This window comes from Triticum aestivum, chromosome 4D (genome assembly GCF_018294505.1).
Source record: "Triticum aestivum cultivar Chinese Spring chromosome 4D, IWGSC CS RefSeq v2.1, whole genome shotgun sequence".
Taxonomy (NCBI): domain Eukaryota; kingdom Viridiplantae; phylum Streptophyta; class Magnoliopsida; order Poales; family Poaceae; genus Triticum; species Triticum aestivum.
In genome coordinates this window covers 11,352,399-11,359,492 of record NC_057805.1, presented here as the reverse complement: position 1 = coordinate 11,359,492, position 7,094 = coordinate 11,352,399, and positions in this window count along the sequence as shown.

Below are 7,094 nucleotides of genomic sequence, written 5' to 3'. Positions count from 1 at the left end.
AGGTTCATGCGATTGAAGAAATTAATGTTTTGAGTGGAAAGATGGATGAACTTATGAAATTGTTTGCTAATAAGAGTGTTTCTTCTAATCCTAATGATATGCCTTTGTCTACTTTGATTGAGAATAATAATGAAACTATGGATGTGAATTTTGTTGGTAGGAATAATTTTGGTAACAACGCGTATAGAGGAAACTTTAAAACTAGGTCGTTCCCTAATAATTCCTCTAATAATTATGGTAATTCCTACAACAATGCTTATGGAAATTTTAATAAGTTGCCCTCTGATTTTGAGACTAGTGTTAAAGAGTTTATGAATTCGCAAAAGAATTTCAATACTTTGCTTGAAGAAAAATTGCTTAAAGTTGACGAATTGGCTAGGAACGTGGATAGAATTTCTCTTGATGTTGATTCTTTGAAGCTTAGATATATTCCACCTAAGAATAATATCAATGAGTCTCTCAAAGCCATGAGAATTTCCATTGATGAGTGCAAAGAAAGAACCGCTAGGATGCGTGCTAAGAAAGATTGTTTTGTGAAGGCGTGTTCTTCTAGTTTTTATGAGAATAAAGATGAAGATCTAAAAGTTATTGATGTGTCTCCTATTAAATATTTGGTTTGCAATATGAATCTTGATAATGATGGGACTGGAGATGAGTCAACTTTAGTTAGAAGGCGTCCCAAAAATTCAGAGTTTTTAGATCTTGATGCAAAAATTGGTAAAAGTGGGATTGAAGAGGTTAAAACTTTAGATAGCAATGAACCCACTATTTTGGATTTCAAGGAATTTAACTATGATGATTGCTCTTTGATAGATTGTATTTCTTTGTTGCAATCCGTGCTAAATTCTCCTCATGCTTATAGTCAAAATAAAGCCTTTACTAAATATATCGTTGATGCTTTGATGTAATCTTACGAAGAAAAACTTGAGTTGGAAGTTTCTATCCCTAGAAAACTTTATGATGAGTGGGAACCTACAATAAAAATTAAAATTAAAGATCATGAATGCTATGCTTTGTGTGATTTGGGTGCTAGTGTTTCCACGATCCCAAAAACTTTGTGTGATTTGCTAGGTTTCCGTGAATTTGATGATTGTTCTTTAAACTTGCACCTTGCGGATTCCACCATTAAGAAACCTATGGGAAGAATTAATGATGTTCTTATTGTTGCAAATAGGAATTATGTGCCCGTAGATTTTATTGTTCTTGATATAGATTGCAATCCTTCATGTCATATTATTCTTGGTAGACCTTTCCTTAGAACGATTGGTGCTATTATTGATATGAAGGAAGGGAATATTAGATTCCAATTTCCGTTAAGGAAAGGCATGGAAAACTTCCCTAGAAATAAGATTAAATTACCTTATTAATCTATTATGAGAGCCACTTATGGATTGCCTACCAAAGATGGCAATACCTAGATCTATCCTTGCTTTTATGCCTGGCTAGGAGCGTTAAACGATAGCGCTTGTTGGGAGGCAACCCAATTTTATTTTATTTTCTTGATTTTTGGTTCTGTTTACTAATAAATCTTTGATATAGCTTCTGGTTAGATGTGGTTTTATGTTTTAATTAGTGTTTGTGCCAAGTTAAACCTATAGGATCTTCTTGGATGATAGTTATTTGATCTTGCTGAAAATTCCAGAAACTTTCTGTTCACGAAAATAATTGTTAAAAATCACCAGAACGTGATAAAATACTGATTCAAATTGAAGTAGATCAATAAACAAATTATCTAGGTCGTCCTATTTTGGTAGAATTTTTGGAGTTCCAGAAGTTTGCGTTAGTTACAGATTACTACAGACTGTTCTGTTTTTGACAGATTCTGTTTTTCGTGTGTTGTTTGCTTATTTTGATGAATCTATGGCTACTAAAAGAGTTTATAAACCATAGAGAAGTTGGAATGCAGTAGGTTTAACACCAATATAAATAAAAAATGAGTTCATTACAGTACCTTGAAGTGGTGTTTTGTTTTCTTTCGCTAACAGAGCTCACGAGATTTTCTGTTAAGTTTTGTGTTGTGAAGTTTTCAAGTTTTGGGTAAAGATTTGATGGATTATGGAACAAGAATTGGCAAGAGCCTAAGCTTGGGGATGCCCAAGGCGCCCCAAGGTAAAATTCAAGGACAACCAAAAGCCTAAGCTTGGGGATGCCCCAGAAGGCATCCCCTCTTTCGTCTTCGTCTATCGGTAACTTTACTTGGGGCTATATATTTTATTCACCACATGATATGTGTTTTGCTTGGAGCGTCTTGTATGATTTGAGTCTTTGCTTTTTAGTTTACCACAATCATCCTTGCTGTACACACCTTTTGAGAGAGACACACATGATTCGGAATTTGTTAGAATACTCTATGTGCTTCACTTATATCTTTTGAGCTATATAGTTTTTGCTCTAGTGCTTCACTTATATCTTTTAGAGCACGATGGTGGTTTTATTTTATAGAAATTATTGATCTCTCATGCTTCACTTATATTATATTGAGAGTCTTAAACAGCATGGTAATTTGCTTTAATTGTGAAATTAATCCAAATATGATAGGCATCCAAGATGAGCATAATAAAAACTTCCATATTGAGTTCATTGAATATAATGAGAAGTTTGATACTTGATAAGTGTTTTGAGATATAAAGGTGGTAATATTAGAGTGTGCTAGTTGAGTAATTGTGAAATTGAGAAATACTTGTGTTAAGGTTGGCAAGTCCCGTAGCATGCACGTATGGTAAAAGTTGTGTGACAATTTTGACACATAAGGTGTTCTTTTATTGCTTTCCTTATGAGTGGCGGTCGGGGACGAGCGATGTATTTTCCTACCAATCTATCCCTCTAGGGGCATGCGTAGTAGTACTTTTCTTCGAGGGCTAATAAAATTTTCCAATAAGTATATGAGTTCTTTATGACTAATGTGAGTCCATGGATTATACGCACTCTCAACCTTCCACAATTTTCTAGCCTCTACGGTACCGCGCATTGCCCTTTCTCGCCTTGAGAGTTGGTGCAAATTTCGCCGGTGCATCCAAACCCCGTGATATGATACGCTCTATCACACATAAACCTCCTTATATCTTCCTCAAAACAGCCACCATACCTACTTATCATGGCATTTCCATAGCCATTCCGAGATATATTGCCATGCAACTTTCCACCACTCCATTTATTATGACACGCTCCATCATTGTCATATTGCTTTGCATGATCATGTATTTGACATCGTATTTGTGGCAAAGCCACCATGCATAATTTTTCATACATGTCACTCTTGATTCATTGCATATCCCGGTACACCGCCGGAGGCATTCACATAGAGTCATATTTTTGTTCGGAGTGTTGAGTTGTAATTCTTGAGTTGTAAGTAATAAAAGTGTGATGATCATCATTATTAGAGTATTGTCCCATGTGAGTAAAGGATGATGGAGACTATGATTCCCCCACAAGTCGGGATGAGATTTTGGACTAAAAAAAGAGGCCAAAGAAAAAAAAGGCCCAACAAAAAAAGAAAAAAAAGAGAGAGAAAAAATGAGAGAAAAAGAGAGAAGGGACAATGTTACTATCCTTTTTCCACACTTGTGCTTCAAAGTCGCACCGTGATCTTCATGATAGAGAGCCTCCTATGTTATCACTTTCATATACTAGTGGGAATTTTTCATTATAGAACTTGGCTTGTATATTCCAATGATGGGCTTCCTCAAAATGCCCTAGGTCTTCGTGAGCAAGCAAGTTGGATGCACACCCACTTAGTTTCTTTTGTTGAGCTTTCATATATTTATAGCTCTAGTGCATCCGTTGCATGGCAATCCCTACTCCTCTCATTGACATCAATTGATGGGCATATCCATAGCCTATTGATTAGCCGCGTCAATGTGAGATTTTCTACCTTTTTGTCTTCTCACATAACCCCCACCATTATACTTTATTCCACCCATAGTGCTATATCCATGGCTTACGCTCATGTATTGCGTAAGGGTTGAAAATGCTGAAGCGCGTTAAAAAGTATGAACCAATTGCTCGGCTTGTCATCGGGGTTATGCATGATGAGAACAATTTGTGTGACGAAATTAAAGCCTAACTATATGATTTTGTAGGGATAAGCTTTCTTTGGCTATGTTATTTTGATAAGACATAATTGCTTGGTTATCATGTTTGAAGTATTATTGTTTTTATGTCAACATTAAACTTTTATCTTGAATCTTTCGGATCTAAATATTCATGCCACAATAAAAAGAATTACATTGAAAATTATGCTAAGAAGCATTCCACATCAAAAATTCTATTTTTCTCATTTACCTACTAGAGGACGAGCATGAATTAAGCTTGGGGATGCTTGATATGTCTCCAACGTATCTATAATTTTTTATTGTTCCATGCTATTATATATTCTGTTTTGGATGTTTAATGGGCTTTATTATACACTTTTATATTATTTTTGGGACTAACCTATTAACCGGAGGCCCAGCCCAAATTGCTGTTTTTTTGCCTATTTCAGTGTTTCGAAGGAAAAGAATATCAAACGGAGTCCAAACGGAATGAATCCTTCGGGAACGTGATTTTCAGAACAAACGTGATCCAGAGGACTTGGAGTGGACGTTAAGCAATCAACAAGGAGGCCACGAGGTAGGGAGCGCGCCTACCCCCTGGGCGCGCCCTCCACCCTCGTGGGCCCCTCGTGGCTCCACCGACCTACTTCTTCCTCCTATATATACCTACGTACCCCCAAACCATCAGCAGAGGAGCCAAAACCCAATTTCCACCGCCGCAACCTTCTGTACCCGTGAGATCCCATCTTGGGGCCTTTTCCGGTGCTCCGCCAGAGGGGGCATTGATCACGAAGGGCTTCTACATCAACACCATAGCTTCTCCGATAATGTGTGAGTAGTTTACCTTAGACCTTCGGGTCCATAGTTATTAGCTAGATGGCTTCTTCTCTCTCTTTGGATCCCAATACAAAGTTCTCCTCGATTCTCTTGGAGATCTATTCGATGTAATCTTTTTTTGCGGTGTGTTTGTCGAGATCCGATGAATTGTGGGTTTATGATCAAGATTATCTATGAACAATATTTGAATCTTCTCTGAATTCTTTTATGTATGATTGGTTATCTTTGCAAGTCTCTTCGAATTATTAGTTTGGTTTGGCTACTAGATTGATCTTTCTTGCAATGGGAGAAGTGCTTAGCTTTGGGTTCAATCTTGCGGTGCTCGATCCCAGTGACAGTAGGGGAAATGACACGTATTGTATTGTTGCCATCGAGGATAAAAAGATGGGGTTTATATCATATTGCATGAGTTTATCCCTCTACATCATGACATCTTGCTTAAAGCGTTACTCCGTTCTTATGAACTTAATACTCTAGATGCATGCTGGATAGCGGTCGATGTGTGGAGTAATAGTAGTAGATGCAGGCAGGAGTCGGTCTACTTGTCACGGACGTGATGCCTATATACATGATCATACCTAGATATTCTCATAACTATGGTCAATTCTATCAATTGCTCGACAGTAATTTGTTCACCCACCGTAATACTTATGTTATCTTGAGAGAAGACACTAGTGAAACCTATGGCCCCCGGGTCTATTTCCCATCATATTAATCTCCCGTCAACAAGCTATTTCTGGCGCCGTTTATTTTGCAATCTTTACTTTTTATCTTTATCTTAAAAATACCAAAAATATTATCTTATCATCTCTATCAGATCTCACTTTTGCAAGTGGCCGTGAAGGGATTGACAACCCCTTTATCGCGTTGGTTGCAAGGTTCTTATTTGTTTGTGTAGGTGTGTGGGACTTGAGCGTGGTCTCCTACTGGATTGATACCTTGGTTCTCAAAAACTGAGGGAAATACTTACGCTACTTTACTGCATCACCCTTTCCTCTTCAAGGGAAAAACCAACGCAGTGCTCAAGAGGTAGCAATGTAGAAGCCCTCCGTGATCGATTCCCCCTCCGGTGGAGCGCCGGAAAAGGCCCCAAGATGGGATCTCACGGGTACAGAAGGTTGCGGCGGTGGAAATAGGGTTTCGTGGTGCTCCTGGATGGTTTCGGGGTACGTAGGAATATATAGGAGGAAGAAGTAGGTCGGTGGAGCCACGAGGGGCCCACGAGGGTGGGGGGCGCGCCTCCCTGCCTCATGGCCTCCTCGTTGATGTCTTAACGTCCACTCCAAGTCCTCTGGATCACGTTTGTTCCAAAAATCACGCTCCCGAAGGTTTCATTCCGTTTGGACTCCGTTTGATATTCATTTTGTGCGAAACAGTAAAATAGGCAAAAAAACAGCAATTTGCACTGGGCCTTGGGTTAATAGGTTAGTCCCAAAAATAATATAAAAGTGTATAATAAATCCCATTAAACATCCAAAACAGAATATATAATAGCATGGAGCAATCAAAAATTATAGATACGTTGGAGACATATCAGTGACTATTGTTTGTTTCACTGTCCCACGGTTGTGACATGCCACACTTTCTTAGCACCATGCCCTACTTGTCAAAGGCATGCACTTTTTCCATACCTTGACACACTATTTGTGGTGAATTTATTCGCCACACTTTTGTGGCTTACCACAAAGTAATAAGAGTGGTAAATTCTGGCATTGAAAAAATATGTTTCTATTTCTACTGCGCACGTCAAGATGCAGCCAGAATGGATGAAAACGAGGAATGCAAACCTATGTCAAACTTCTCCTGTTGGGACCTCTCTCCATGCATGTGCTCTGTTTTCGCCTCCCCTCTTCCCCATTGATTCCCCTTTCTTGCTCCATCATCACTTTGTGAGTGCGCGGATCATGCAACAATACTAAGCGTGGGCCAATTCAATACAACAACTAATAATGGGACACCAACAATACCAAGGGGTCAATTCTGCACAAGAACTAAGAATGGAACAATTCAACACACATAGTAGGCCATTTTCCGTAGTGTGACAAAGAAAAATAAAAGGGAAGGATGGGCCATGACCCAAGATGGTCAACCCAATGCTCCACCACTGCACCTTGTGCTAGCTGCTTCTATGGTGCTCACCTCTTCAACCCAAAGGTGGCCACAACAACGACGACGCCCCGACCTCTCCTAGGAGGCCTGGGGCCTCGTTGAGGTAACCCTCCCCCC